The sequence below is a fragment of the Euphorbia lathyris genome, chromosome 2, assembly GCF_963576675.1.
Source record: "Euphorbia lathyris chromosome 2, ddEupLath1.1, whole genome shotgun sequence".
Lineage (NCBI taxonomy): Eukaryota > Viridiplantae > Streptophyta > Magnoliopsida > Malpighiales > Euphorbiaceae > Euphorbia > Euphorbia lathyris.
In genome coordinates this window covers 125,003,003-125,019,857 of record NC_088911.1, presented here as the reverse complement: position 1 = coordinate 125,019,857, position 16,855 = coordinate 125,003,003, and the positions used below count along the sequence as shown (strand labels likewise).

General features: G+C 33.5%; 1 non-coding gene across 1 annotated transcript; it reads left to right on the top strand.

Annotated features, from left to right (window-relative positions):
- The first annotated feature begins 16,418 nt into the window (after window positions 1–16,418).
- LOC136221125 (small nucleolar RNA R71) lies at window positions 16,419–16,525 on the top strand. The gene has a single exon (XR_010684912.1). It is a non-coding gene; the product is annotated as a small nucleolar RNA R71 (small nucleolar RNA).
- Window positions 16,526–16,855: the final 330 nt, after the last annotated feature.

Below are 16,855 nucleotides of genomic sequence, written 5' to 3'. Positions count from 1 at the left end.
CTGAACTTTGCAAGTGTTTCACCAGCTTTTTAAACTTGTTTATTTTGTATCACCAAATTTATTAGCTTTCTGAACTTTGCAACCGTAATTTATTGCTCTTGGCTTCCAACGTTAGGAGTAAAATTGCACCATTTTAAACGGCATGAGTAAAATTACTCCTGACCCAAAACGTTAGAGGTATTTTTGCACCTTAATCTGAATTAGTATTATAGTTTTTGTATTTAGTTGTTACAGAATAAGCAAGTTTAGGAAGCTGGTGAGACACTTGCAAAGTTTAGGAAGCTAATCAACGTTTATGGACAAGTTTAGGGAGCTGGTGATACTAAATAAGAAAGTTTAGGGAGCTAGTGAGACACTTGCAAAGTTCAAGGAGCCAATCTACTATTTTGGACAAATTCAAAGAGCTGGTGATATATTAAGTCTATTTTAATTTTATAAATATATGTGAGAGAACAAAATTAAATTTAACCAATTTTTAAAATTGTATATTATTTTAAACAAGTTGAGGACTTGTCAAGGATTATGGAAATATTTTTTTTGCGGATATCTCTCAATCTGTGATATATGCTTTGTGGATAGTTTTTTCGTGTATCAGAGATGAAATCAACAAACTGTCAAAAAGGGATCGGTCTACTACGTTCATTCTTGGATGTTTAAGTCAACGATGTTACTAAGAGTAAACGAATGACTAAATAGAGTGAAGTAAGAGTAATTGTATCTTATACTTATTTGAGATGACTATTTATAAAGATGAGTGAATGTACCCTACAACTGGGTATATTTCCAGTGGCAATGCTTGATTGATCCATGTATCTACATACTTTTACACTTGTCTCCCCTTTCCGTAACTACGCATTCTGAGGATTAGGAGCGTATTCAAGTCCACTCTTATTATTGAGACACATGTCCTTGGCGGTTATGCTTTTTGCATAAGGCTTCTCATTGGTCCACATGTCTGTCTACTTTGAGCTTCCTTTATTTGATGTGATATCATTTGCCATATGCTAGAGTCTTCATTTCATCTCTTATGGGACTTCACTATGGCTAAAAGTGTCTATAATGCTTTAGTTTCGGCTGGCGATCAACATTTTTTTATTCCGAGAAGTTTGTTGCATAGGTGGGTTAAAGTTAATTGTGATAGTGTTAGTAAGGGTGATTCGGGGATAACTAATGTTTGGGGTGATTCGAAATAATTAGGGGGTTGGATTGAAGATTTTGCAGCTAATATAGATATTTGTACGACTATGCTTGTTGAGCTCTAGGGTATGTACGTAGTTTGCATTGAATATGGTTTGGAATAAAGGCTTCAGGGGATGGTGTTGAATTGGACTTTCGGGTTTTTATTAGGCTTCTTCTTCATAATGATCAGTCTTTTCATAGGTATTTTTGGCTGGTTGTCAAATGCAAAGAGTCGATTAATCACGATTGAGACATTAAGTTAGTGCATTAATCCTGACAACACGATAGTAGATTGGATGACAAACTTCATATATTTTTTTGTCTTCATGTGTGATGCGTTTTTTGCACACATTTGATCTCAATGGTTCGAGGTTATCTCATATTGTTCGTGTTTAGTTTCTTTTATTTTTTATTTTTTTTTAAAAGTATAACTCAATTGGTACATTTATAAATTCATATACGAGAGTTTGTGAATTCGAAACAACCCTCTTGAAAAAAAATATTTGAACTAGAACAAAGTCTATTTTGTGATATAGATCCGAGTAAAAAGTTTTTAAAAACAAATAAACTATCAATGCTACAATTTGATTAAAACCTTAGAATTTTACTTGTAATGTATATAAAGATATAAATGATTAATAGCAATTTTATTTAGAAGGGAAAAGAATGGAGGAATTTTAATCATAACTTAAAAGAAAAATCACAACTACAATTTAAACTAACACCACGAGAAAAATATTTACTTAAATTTATAGTTTTTTTTTTTTTTTGGAGTAAATATGAACAAAATTGAACTTTTTGTATTTTATACATTAAATAGCCATGTACTCTCTCTAAAATAAAAAATAGCCTGTACTCTTATTTCATATTTAATCCACAAATGATTACCATCTTTTATTGTTTTTTAAAACCTTTTTCTTGTATTGTTAAAATATTACTTCTTTTAATTTTTAATGGCCTAACCCCTTCCCAGTTCCTTAAATTTGTAACTTTTTTTCATTTAGCCACTTTAATTTTAAGTCTTTCCATTTAGCCACTTAAACTCAAAAATTGTAACTCTTTTAGTCTCTTTTTCCAAATCAAAATTTAAAAAATTAGCAATTCGTTAAATGCAGTTGTTAATTCATCATAACCAATTAAGTTATTAAACAACTAGCCCCATCATTTGGACATTCATGTTATATAAAAATAATAATAATAATAATTCGAACATCCATAAAACAATCTTTCCGAATTTGAGGCTTTCCGTGATACTTTAAGTGGTGAAATTTTACCGTTATACAGCCTAGAGGAATAGAAATTTAATATCCTACGCGCCTCCTAATGTTTGGAAAGACAACAAATGACACATAAGTGCCATGTAGGCTTATAAGGGCTAAAGGTGTCTCATTTGTTGAGTTTAAGTGGCTAAATGGGAACACTATAAGTTTAGGTGGCTAAATGAAAAAAAGTTACAAGTTTAATGGGCTGGGAAAGGGTTAGGCCATTTTTAATATACGTCTGTTTTCTTTTACATTTTTTTTCAAGGTGGGTTCTAACATGCAATCTCTCACCTCTGAAACTAGAAGTATATCAACTGAACTATGCTCTTTTAGCTTTAACATACATTGTTAAACTATTAAAATATTAATTACACTATTTTTTTTATTGAAGACCGGTTAGTGAGAGAGTGCAAAAAACAGACATCCCAACTATACTGGCACCTCTGAAAATCATTTTTTATACATCTTTCCTAAAGTTCTATTTTCCATAAAAAAATTCTTTATTTTTATAATTATTTACATTAAATATTAAACTTCTCCCTTACTGTAAATAAACGCAAATTTAAAAAAAAATTGTCAAAAATACATTAGTAATATAAAAAAAGAATAAATTGATAATTCTAAAACGATATCTATTAAAGATTTGAAAGTATCGAGTTACCTCTTGTAGCGCAAAAACTCGTTGAGTCGATTATAGCAAAAGAATAAAGGAAGAACGGAAATTACGATCTTCGTATAACCGGTCACGAATCAACTACTCTGAGGTTAGGCGGGAGATGACACAATAAATCCACATAAGAACAATCGTTAAGACTCAGGGAGAGAGATGTGCATGAGAGGAGGAGAAATGAGGCTACAAAGCTCTCTCTTAACTTATGCGTTAGGGTTAGGTTAATGGAATATGGCTACTTACTGGGTTTTAACCCTAATTACCCATAATGTCCCGACCATTTTCATTACAGACGGATTATATTTGATCCATATCAAATATTTCCAACAAGATCGGAAAGAGTACTTAACAAGCAGCTAGCAAAAATAAGAAGAAAAAAAGATAAGTTACAAAAACACTTATAATATTATCACCCAAAAGCAACTTAACGTTATAAATAATGCAATTTTACTTCTAACATTTGGAAATTACACCAATTTCAAATATCATTAAAAAAAATATAGATATTGTGTTTTCCTGTTTTGTACAAATAGCATGTAAGTTAGTTTGGAAAAAAAAATTACTGACTTTTTCTATGTGTAATTTCAAAATAGATTTGGAAATATAACGTTTAAATTCGATAAAATTTTCATTTTAATTTTTTTTTATCCAAGTCATGAAAAAATGCAATTATTCATTTATATTTTTTCACGTATACGATCTATTAACAGTGTGATAACATAATATACATATAAAATAAAAATAATATTAGTCTAGCTTATCAACATTACGAGTAAATTACACTGTAGCTAGAAATTTAGATTTGGGGTACTAATTTTAGCCGTGGGTTGAGGATAAACTTTTAAAGTCTGACGGGCTGGATAAAAAAATTTTAGCCTCCAACGCGTTAAAACTATAAAAATTTTATCATTTTTTTTAGAAACTAGCATTGAACTAGAAAATTAAATATGTTTATTTTTTTAATGGTAAAAACATAATAAAAATGAATTCAAAAGTGTTATTAAAATAAAGAGTCCATTTAAATTAATTAACAATGATAACATGTTTTATAATTATTGAAAAATAAAGTTAAAATAAATAAAAACTTTCTAAAAAAATGAGGTTGGAGGGAGTAACATAGGACCTCTAAAATAAGAGCATGCATTCTTAACCATCTCATCTACCTTTAATCACAAATAATACTACATAGAATCAATATATAATAATTTTAGGAGGGCTATATGGGAAAATTCAACCAATACTCAAGGGCGGAGCCGGTGGCAGGGGCTCCGGTCCCCCAAACCCTGGACTGGCTCCGCCCTGGTAAATTATACTATAACATTATAAATATTTTGTAACTTAAAAAAATTAAATTAGAAGAAGAAAAAAAAGAATACAGATAAGATGAGGTGCAAATCCATGATTTGCATGTGCAGCACATGCCTTTTTGTAATCTTTATTATAATTACGTCGACCTGATCTATTCTATTGTCATTTATGCATTGCCCCTAACTAATTTCTCGCCAAATATATAAAGTTAGGGTAGTAGCTAGCTCTGCTATGTTACCCTTTTTAATCCTAATTTGAGTTTAAATTTAGTTCGAATTTTTCTGAAATATGATAGGATGATATAATACTAGACTATTCTATTTTTAAATTTAACTTTAATATTCATCTATTTTAATTTAAACTGTTTTATTTGCTCAAATAACTCAAAACATATTTAGAATACATAATACCAAATGTACTTAGCTAAAAAAAAAACTTAGAACGCATAATAAAGTTACATCAAGACCAAAATTTTAAAAAGAGTTGTTGGATGAGTCAGGGGACCAGTTGATGACGGATCAAAATTCTTCACTCACCGTATTTAATATGTATTTTTAAGCTGGTTGAAGGAGAGGGGAGGCAAGGCAAGGCCCATCGTTATAATTGTTGAGCGATTTCCGCAAGTGCATGGTATACGCTTGTAGTAATAAAAGATATCGATCCCACAGGGAACGTTTTTAACAAAAACTTATTTTGAATTGGTTAAATATACTTTTAAGATTTATAATATGGAAAATCGTTAAATCGGATTTGGTTTTGAAATTGCTAGATTGAGAATTAGAATAGAGTATAAAAAACGTTAGAAAATACTTCTGATTTAGGAATGAATTTACAAAACAAGAACGTTAAGTTCTTTTAGAAAAGTAAACAAATGTATTCGTTTGCATTAAGCAAAGAAAACAACTTTAAACTTTGTATAAATTATAACGATGAAATAAATGACGGAACCTCTAATTTTTAGGCTTTGAACTGTAGTCAATCCTCCTACGATCGGGTTAGATCGCTACCTTAACCAAATTAAAACTCTTTCGAGATAATAATTTGTCTAAGTGTTCAACAAAGTTTCCTTGTAAAGATTTTGAATTAAACTACGTTTTAATGAAAACACCGGCAATCCACTTCGGATCCTTTACCAAAGTGCTGCATGAAAATCTATCGAATAGAACGGACTTTATTAGATGAAATATAAATTGATACAAGTTTACAGAGAACAAGGAGCATGAAAACATTCGACGGCGTGCAAGTGAACGAGTTGTCAATCCTTTCCTTGGGTTTCGTTAGAGTTTGTCAGACTCAGGGGCAGATTCTCTACTCAATCTTCTCGTTGAATCTTCGGAATAGAGACTGGTCTATCTACTACCAAAATGTAAACTAATATGAACAAATCTAAACGCTACTGTGTTTGTTATTATTGAATAAACAATGTGTGTACATCATATTGCTTTTTACAGAAATGAAATCTAAATTCTGAATCACTCGACTCGGAATTTCTGCATAAATTCTATACTAATCTCTTTCTTCTATATCTCTTCAACTCTCCATCAACTCTTTATTTATAGATGTTGAAGAGTCGTGGTTGAAGTGTCGTGTCCATTGTGAAGGATCGTATCCGTTGTGAAAGGACGTCTTTATCCACCCGAACGAACGCGTTTCTTTGAATTAAACATGTGTTCATTGTACTTGGAGGAATTTCTGCACTTACCGAGAATGGCAATTCTCGGCCGAGAATGGGGGAGCATTTATTTGGTCCTTGAACGAAGGGAAGGAGCTACTGAAAAACGCGTGTCGCGACCGAGAATTTGAGATTCTCGGTCGCGGCTTTTGTAAATTCTCTACTCTACCGAGAATCTTGTTTCATCAACCGAGAATGTGACATTTTCTTCTGTTTCTGACTTCGTCTTTGTCCTCGTTTAGGTGTAATTGATCTTCGTTGTTTTTGCCTCCTTTTATAAGGTTTTTCTTCTGTTTTTAAGCTCTTTTCGTTCCTATTTGGATTTTACCAAATATTTAGGTACCTTATAAGAAAGAAACATATTCGAGAGTAAAAGCATTCTAAATAGTTATAAATAGCACAAATTCGTAGCAATATTGATGTAATTATTGATGATATATTAGGTATATTTTGGGCTTAACAAATCTCCACCCTTAATCTTTTGCTAGTCCCGGGTAAAATTTCACTGGATTTATTCTTTAACTAATCTCGTTATGAAAATAAAACATATATCTTTGTATTACCTTTTAAACTAGTTAAGCCGAAAAAAAACTAACTTCGCATGGCAAATTTATAAGCAAAATATCAAACTAACTTAGTATAAATACGATATATCATTCGTCTTGTATTTTCAATTTTGAATTGAAGTATTCGGGACGATATAAGCACGCATGTTATTGAGTCTTTTGTCTCAAGGCATTTCAAAGCACAAAATTTCCTTTCCCGAACCTAAACTAATATATGAGATATATTAAATTTAAATAAGTACTTAGGACTAATTTATTTACTTGGTTACGCCCGAGATAAGGGTGGTCTTGATCGTAACCTTATACGTATTATTACTTTGTGTTTGCTTAAGAGGTACCGACCATGCCATGGGTGGACGCAATCGTTACTTTAAACTTAAACACGTTTATTATTATTATTAAACGTTCCTTCCATACCTCGATTGTGATAAGGGTGGTCGCAACCATGGCCAAAAGTAAATGGTACTTAATTTTCTTCCTTTTCATACCTCGATTGTGATAAGGTTGGTCTCAATCTAGGCCAAAAGTTAAGAATTCAACTAATTGATTAATTAATATGAAATATAAAATTGAAATTGTAACTTGGGAAAAAGAAAGATAGCACATTCATCCTATATTGACTTAAAATTCAACATGTATTATGGCTAAAGTTTCCTTAAAAACTTCAATTGGTGTTAATGTAAGACGAAATCAAACCGAGCTAAAATTGTTAGTTTAATTTAATGTCTATAAACCTAATTGAAAATTTAAAATGAGATTTATTGTATCATGAATTTCATGATATAAAATAGAGATTAAAATAAAGAATTTTTTTACTTAAATACATTCACTCAAGACAATTTTTATACTTAAAATCGTGTCGAAGATTTGAAAATTTTGATAAAATAATGTTGCCCGTATAGAAATATTATTTCTAACAATAATGATAACCTAAAAATAATCATATGTTAAAATATTTTAAACATATGAAATGTAAAGTTATAAAAAATAATGTGAAATAAAATGTGTTGCAATATATGTTGCATTTGCATAAAAATTATTCGTTCCATTTCGTATTTGTGCTAAAAACTAAAATGATATATGTATATCTCCTCCCACACTTAAATTGGACCATGTCCGCATTGGTGCAAAAATCGAGATATCATGAAAAATAAGCACGAAATAAAGATAGAATATTAGCAAATAAAAATCATTCAACATAAAATTAAAAATTGTACGAAACATAATAAAAAGAAATATTATACCAAACTTAACAAAATAACAAGAAAAATAAAAGAGACAACCTAGGCATTAGGCGGGGAATCCGAAGGTGTTGGTGAAGTTTCCACATTGCGGCGACGGAAAAATGAAAGCATCTGATGCCGAGTAGACCTATGCTCGCGCCTCAAAGTATTGAGGTTGTTATTCATCACCATATTGTTCTCCACCAAATCATCAATTCTTAAATTCATTTGACGATTATTGGAATTGATTTGGTTCAAAATCCTCCGCAAATCCACCGGATCATCCTCTTGAGGTGCTTGGGGTTGTGTTTGAGCTTGCGGTGCACCTTCCTCGTCTTCCGCCTCGCCTCCTCCTTCGGTACATACAAATTGAGAACTTGAAGCTCCTCCACCCATAGTGCCACGAAGATGGGCAATACGGGAAGCATATGTAATAAAAACAGGAGGAACCGAAGTAAGCAATAAGTGAGCCCGCTCAAGTGCCGAAATGTCCAAAATTGGAACATACCCATGGTAGTTGGACATGTCATAATCGGCCAATTCACCCCGTGCTCCCAAAACATTAGCCGTGATAAATTACCGAGAGGGACTTGAATTGTATGAGCCCTCGAAGCACGAAATAAATTTTCAAATAGCATTCCGATGCTATCAACCCTCAAACCCTTAAACAGACAATCCAAAACAAATAAATCTCGAACTTGAATCTTAGAGCTCTCAACACGACCAAACAAAGAAAAACTCAAATATTTGTGAAAGAAGAACACACAATTGTCCTTAATCAACTTGCTTGAAGTGTTTTTGGAGTTAAAATAGTCTTGATCCGAAAGAGTTTGCCAAATAGAGTCATTATCAAAATCCTTAGGCTTGTCATAAAAATTAGTAGTAGGGAAACCAAACATATTTCCCATAGCTTCATAATCAATGGTGTAAGTCACACCATTGTTCCTAAAAGAAATTGATGTCTTCTTCTTGTTCATGGTCAAAGTGACCAAAAACTCCACCACGTATTCATGAATACGGGGAAAACGCATAGAAACGAACTCTTGCCAACCCAAAGCCTCAATAAAAGCATCAATTCTAGTAGAGAAGTTCAACGCTCTTACCGAATCGAAGTCAATGAAGTGCATATCCACAAACTCTCGCTTGGAATTGGAAAAGTGAAGAAATCGAGCGGCTTCCTCCTCCGTTTCGATATCGAAATAGGCTCCGCAACGAATACGAAGGCGATTAGCTTTCGTAACCGGAGGCTTTTGACCAACAGTCTTTCGTCTAGGCATGGTAATGGTGTTTAGGGTTTGCAAAGAAGAAGAAGAAGAAGTGAAGAAAAGAGAGAAAAGTAAAGGATGAAGATGAATTGGAAGTTGTAAAATGAGGTAATGAATTGAGAAGTGATAAGAGAGGGTAAAGAATAAATTGGGAAGAGGGAAAGTGATTTATGGGGAAGAGTTTAGAGTAGGGGATTGGGTAAAAAATGAGGTGATGTGAGGTTTGTGTAAGGGGTAGGTTTATATAGGGTGAAATAGGTAGATGTAGAGGTAGAATAGGAATAGGCTTGAAATAGGTCAAAAATCCGGAATAGTGTTGCCTGCAGGTCGCGTGTCGCGACCGAGAATGCGGATCCGCGGTCGCGGCACTCGAATTTCAGAGAACAAATTGCTCTGAATTCGGCCTGTTTTTGCTGGACTTACCGAGAATTTTAAATTCTCGATAGAGAATTGGTCAAAAGTGGCTGTTTAGGTGCCTTTTGACTTGGTTTGTGCAATTTAATTGGTAAATTGTGTCTTGAACTTAATATAAACTGTACCTGCACTTAAAACTAGAATAAATAACATTAATTGCTAGGAAAACCAAAGGTTTATCCTTATTAATTGGAATTAGAGGGAAATAAATGGTATATGAAGAATTAATGAAACATTAATGCACATTTATGCATACAAGTTAAAAGAATCATATTAAGTGCATATTAAGTTCATATTAATACATATTAAATGCATGTATTTAATCAATTGAATTTATTGAATGAAAACTTAATGTATTGAATCCAATGAATTAAGTTTTTGAAGTGGAATTATGTGTTGAATAAGAAATCATATTAGATTATTCTAAACATTTTTATCGTCAATTAACCAATATATTGAACTATTAGAAAAGCAATAAATAAACTAAGATGAAAAAAAAAATTGATATATTAATTTAACACATATGTAAAATATAAAAATAAACAATTGAATTACAACAAAATAAGAAAATATGTACAAAATAAAATTTGAAAAACCTAAACTATTCCATATAATCATCCCTATCAAGCGGGATTTCTGTGGCCCTATAGTGGTCAATTTTCAACTGCACGAAAGCTTGACGTTCCAGTGCAGAAAGAAAATGCGGGCCTGCACGAAAGACACGTTTCACGAGTCCTTCAAACTCTAAAAACTCATAATCTATCGTTGGGAAGAATTCATCATCACTCCAAGGAACATCAATGGTACCCTTGGTACCGAGAATTATTCCACAGATTATATTGCCGAACCCAATCTTTTTATCCTTGGATCGAGAAGCGGCGACAAGACCCTCCATCAGAATTTTTGAAGAATCAACTGTATTTCCTTGGAATATATCTCCAAGAACATATAAATCGGTGTCACGGACCACACTACTAAATGTGCGACCGAACAAACTGTGACACAAATTTGTGTAAATACAGCATGGAGTTGGAGTGAAAGGAATGATTGTAGGCGAGTCTAGGATTGAAACGCCAAAAACCAGTAAGCATTCTCCATAAGTCTGTGGATGTCATGTCCTTGCCAGGATGACGTTTGATTGTATCCCGCGGGGGAAAACCAAACCAGGCTTGCAACTCTGGATAGCCAAAAGTAAAGATTTCGCCATCTCGACGAAAAATAAGACGGACCCGTCGTTTGTTAACAAAACGAACGGTACAGAAAAATTCCAGATACCAATCGCCAATGATTGGAAATCGCATGTTGGCGAATTTTGTCCACCCTAAGCGTTCCAAATAGCGACTCATGTCAGCGCTTATACCAAGTTGATCATTCAAGAAGTCATCCATATATAACATTCCAACAAAGAATGTATAACGAAGCCTCCAGTAGCGCCTTCCTTCATCGTGATTAAAGATAGGAAAGGGCGCACCGTATCGTTTGGATAAGTCTGGACGTTTGTTACTTGAAGCAGCATTTTTCTTTGAGGTTGTGTGTTTAGTAGGCATGGTAAAGAACTAAAGAAACAAGGTGTTTGTAACTTAGGGAAAAATGGTTTTTGAAGAAAATCAGAAAATTGATCTGACAAAGATGAAAAGAATGTAACAGAACCATGATCCTCTAGGACTTATTTATAAGATTTTAGGATGAAATGAGGTGTTGTTTTGATGCGAAAAGACATAAAATTATACCTTTCTGAATTGAAGAAACTTAATTTTTCGTTTATGAAAGGGTTTGTCTACAGGTTGAAGATGATTCAGGTCTGATGGTGCAAAAATAGCGCGTGTCGCGACCGAGAATTCCAAATTCTCGATCGCGACACGCTGATTTCCTTACGGAAATCAGGCGTCGAAACCTATTTTCCGATTCTCGGCCGAGAATTAAATATTCTCAGTAAGTTCAGAAAAAACCTTACCTATTTGGACAATTTTTAAAGGAGAATTCTCGGCAGAGAATTGCCTAAATCTTCAAATTCAAACTAATTACCTAAAATCAAATTTAAAATCATGAAATAAACATTTTTTATGCATCTAAATCATAATATAAAGTCATCTAATGATAAAAAATGGCATGTGTAAAACAAAAAATTTAATAATTAATTAAGAATGAAAAATGGAAATGAACAAAAATTTAAAAGAAAATAAAACAAAATAAGCTGTGTTAGAAATGTTAAACGAACTATACTTCAGATAATCTTGTTACGAACTTAATTCCTATATTCGAAATATTTTCGTAATAAATTTTGCATCGATTACCATTAACTTTGAAACGAACTCCGTTAGGTCCTTCAAGTTCTAAAGAACCATAATCGAATGTTTTGACGACTAAATATGGTCCTATCTATCTGGACTTAAGTTTTCCTAGAAATAAATGGAGTCGTGAATTAAATAACAGCACCTTATCCCCAATATTAAAGTGTTTGACTTTAATCTTGGCATCGTGCCATTTTTTCACTTTTTCTTTATATATCTTCGCATTTTCGTAAGATAGATGATGTAACTCATCTAACTCATGTAAATTGAGCAAACGTTTTTTACCTGCTTGGTGCAAATCAAAGTTAAGTTCCCTAATAGCCCAATAGGCTTTATGCTCTAATTCGACTAGTAAATGACATGCTTTCCCATACATTAATCGGTATGGAGTCATTCCTATTGGTGTTTTAAATGCAGTATGGTATGCCCATAACACATTATTGAGTTTACAAGACCAATCTTTTCTTGAAGATGAAACTGTTTTCTCTAGAATCCATTTGAGTTCTCTATTTGATATCTCTGCCTGACCATTTGACTGAGGATGGTATGGCGTTGACACGCGGTGGCGTACTCCATATTTTTTCATAAGTATATTAAAACTTCGGTTTATAAAATGGGTACCTCCATCACTAACGATGACTCTAGGACATCCAAATCTACAAAATATATCGTCAAGAAAACCAACAACTACTTTAGAATCATTTTTCGGGGTTGCAATTGCTTCAACCCACTTTGAAACATAATCTACGGCGACTAATATGTAAGTTTTACCATTAGAAGGAGAAAAAGGTCCCATGAAATCTATTCCCCACATGTCGAAGACTTCAACTTCTAACATGGTTGTGAGGGGCATCTCATCTTTCCTTCCTAAATTTCATGTTCTTTGGCACTTATCACAACGAGTAATAAATGAACGGACGTCTTTAAACATCGTAGGCCAAAAGAAACCACATTCAAATATTCTAGCTACCGTCTTACTAACTCCATGATGTCCTCCATAAGAGCTAGAATGGCATTCCGACATTATGGATTCATCTTCATTTTCACTAACGCATCTCATAATTATCCTGTCACCACATGTTCTGAACAAGAAAGGATCTTCCCAAAAATACTGTTTAATGTCAAAGAAGAATTTCTTCTTTTGTTGGAAAGTTAATCCTTCCGGAACAATATTGGCTGCAAGATAGTTTGCGAAATCCGCGTACCATGGTGATATGACACTTTTCATTTGATAGAGATATTCATCGGGGAAATCATCTCGTATGCCGTTAGTTTCACCTATAGGACTGTTTTCATCTTCGAGCCTTGATAGATGATCGGCGACAAGGTTTTCGACTCCCTTTTTGTCTTTAATTTCTATATCAAATTCTTGTAACAATAAAACCCATCTAATTAGACGTGGTTTTGCATCTTTTTTAGCAAATAAATACCTTAAAGCTGCGTGGTCAGTATAAATAATAACTTTCGAACCTAACAAGTATGACCTAAACTTATCGCATGGAAAGACTACAGCTAACATTTCCTTCTCTGTTGTGGTGTAGTTTAATTGTGCACCGGACAGTGTGTGACTTGCATAATAAATGACATGAAGTTTCTTATCCTTCCTTTGACCTAAAACACATCCGACGGCTAAGTCACTTGCATCACACATAATTTCAAAGGGTAAATCCCAATCAGGTTTAGCAATAATAGGTGCACTGACTAAAGCTGTTTTCAATGTTTCGAAAGCTTTAACGCAATCTTCATTAAAATCAAAGGTTGAATCTTTCATGAGTAAATTAGTAAGTGGTTTGGAAATTACAGAGAAATTCTTAATAAATCTTCTGTAAAAACCGACATGTCCTAAAAACGACATTACTCCCTTAACAGTAGTTGGAGGGGGTAATTTTTCTATTACTGAAGTTTTTGCTCTATCCACTTCTAATCCTTTTTCAGATATTTTGTGACCTAAAACAATTCCCTCATCAACCATGAAATGACATTTTTCCCAGTTTAATACTAAATTTGTTTCTTCACACCTAGACAAAACTTTATCCAAATTTTATAGGCATGAATCGAAAGAATCTCCATAAACGGAAAAATCATCCATAAAAACTTCCATGATATCTTCAATGAAATCATTAAAAATTGCAGTCATACAACGTTGAAATGTTGCTGGTGCGTTACATAGACCAAAGGGCATCCTCCTATATGCAAATGTTCCGTAAGGACATGTGAAGATTGTTTTATCTTGGTCATCCGGGTAAATATATATTTGAAAGAATCCGGAGTAACCGTCTAGAAAACAGTAGAAAGCATGACCAGTTATCCTTTCGATCATTTGATCAATGAAAGGTAGAGGAAAATGGTCTTTTCTAGTTGCTTTATTTAAGTTCCTATAGTCTATACAAACCCTCCAACCGGTGGTGGTTCGTGTAGGTATTAACTCTCCTTCGTCATTCCTTACAACTGTTATGCCTCCCTTTTTAGGTACACAATGGATTGGACTAACCCATTCACTATCCGAAATAAGATAAATGATTCCATTGTCTAGAAGTTTAGTAATCTCATTTTTTACTACTTCTTTCATATTCGGATTGAGGCGTCTTTGTCTATCCGCTTTAGGCGGCTTATCTTCTTCTAAGTGAATTCTGTGCATTACAATGCTCGGATTAATACCTTTTAAGTCTGAAATTTGCCAACCCATACTTCCTATCCTATTTCTAACAACTTCTTTCAATTTCTCTTCTTGAACCTGTGTTAATTTGTTAGAGATAATTATAGGTAGAGAATCGCCTTCGCCTAAGAAAGCGTACCTCAAATGACTTGGTAATTCTTTAAGTTCTAATTTAGGTGGAACTATAATTGAAGGCGGAACTGGTCCATCTTCTCGAATCAAAGGCTCTGGGTCCTTATCTTCTAATTCCTCACTCATTATAGGTTCTATTATTTCTTCTTTTTGAACAATGTCATTTACACATTCTTCAACTAAATCAAGTTTCATACAAGCGAAATCCTCCATAGGATATTTCATCGCTTGGTTCATATCAAACTCAATCTTATCGTCTCCTATTCTTAAAACTACTTTCCCTTCCGACACATCAACTAGAGCACGTCCCGTGTTCATGAACGGTCTACCAAAGATTAGCGGACAATTAACGTCATATGCAAAATCTAAAATAACGAAATCGGTAGGAAAAATAAATTTGTCAACTTTAACTAAAACATCCTCAATAATACCATATGGTCTTTTAGTGGTTTGATCCGCTAATTGCAAAACCATGTTGGTACGTTTGATATCTTCTTCTAAGCCTAACTTATTAAAAATAGATAATGACATCAAGTTTATACTTGCTCCTAAATCACAGAGACAACTTGGGAATTCAATATCTCCCAATTTACACGGAATGGTAAAACATCCGGGATCTTTGAGTTTGGTGGGCAAATTACTTGACACAATTGAACTACAATCTTCGGTTAGTGAAATGGATGAAATTCCTTCCCAACTGATTTTCTTTGAAATTAAATCTTTTAGGAATTTACCATAATTGGGAATTTGCGTAATCGCATCCATAAACGTCAAATTAATATGCAAATTTTTAAGTTTGTCTAAAAATGTTAAAAGTTGTTTGTCATAGTCCTTATTGCGGACTTTGTATGGAAAAGGTGGTTTGGGTACAAAAGTTTTTGTACTAGAGTCAATTTGTGCATCTTTTTGATTTAATGTATCTTCTTTGGACTTTGGTAAATCAGTTCCTGGTAAATTTGAATTTCCGGGCATTTCCGGACCTAAGTAATTTTTCCCTGAACGAAGAGTGATTGCCTTAACATGCTCTTTCGGATTTTCTTCCGTATGGCTTGGAAGACTTCCCTCTTTGCGGGATGGAATTGATTTAACGAGTTGTCCAATTTGAACCTCCAAATTATGGATGCTAGATGATTGGTTTTTAATAAGCTGGTCGAATTTATTCTCGATCCGTTTAAAACCATCGTCGTGATTACTTATTTTTCCGCTCATAGCATCAATAAATTTGTCGATTTTAGAAGATAAGGTGCTAATCGTATCTCTTGATTGATTTTGATAATTGGTGGTACGATTTTGATTAGCATTAGCATTATTATTGTTATCTCTCCAGTTAAAGTTAGGATGATTTCTCCATCCAGGATTATATGTATTGGAGTAAGGGTTATTAGTTTGGTTTTGCCCTTGAACAAAATTTACCTGTTCAATTTCGCTCATACCTTCATAATCCATATCCGTTTGGATTGGCTTACCATTGGGATCACACGGTGCCATAAACCTATCAATTTTGTGCGATAAGGCAGAAAATTAGGCTTGCAACATCGCCACTGGATCAAGATTCACTATACCTTTAACTGATGACGTAGTTGAGGATGATGGTTTCGCTATTGGTACGTGTCCACGCTCCGCGGGCCACATACTGCTGTTGATTGCCATTTCCTCCAGAAGTTCTCTTGCTTGGGCTGATGTTTTCTTCATGAATAACCCTCCAGACATAGCATCCAATGAACCTCTAGTAATAGGATTTAGTCCATTATAAAATGTTTGCATTAAAAGTTCAACGGGCAATTGGTGGTGTGGGCATAAACGTTGAAGTTCTTTAAAACGTTCCCAAGCCTCATAAAGAGTTTCATTATCATTTTGAGAAAAAGATGTTAATTCTTTAATGACTCTTGCGGTTTTTGCTAAAGGAAATTTTTTTGATAAAAATGCTTGGGCTAATTGCTCCCAAGTTTCAAATGTTGCGGCTGGCATAGAAGTTAACCACTCTTTGGCTCGATCCTTCAAAGTAAAAGGAAAAAGGCGAAGGTTGATTGCTTCCGCAGTCACATTTGGTATTTTAAAAGTGTCACAAATTTCTAAGAAATTTGTCAAATGGGTGTTAGGATTTTCGTTAGGTAACCCGTAAAATGTTACGTTATTTTGTAACATATTAAGTAATGCTGGCTTAATCTCAATTTGATTTGCATTTATTTGGGGTCTAACTATACTATTTGTTACACC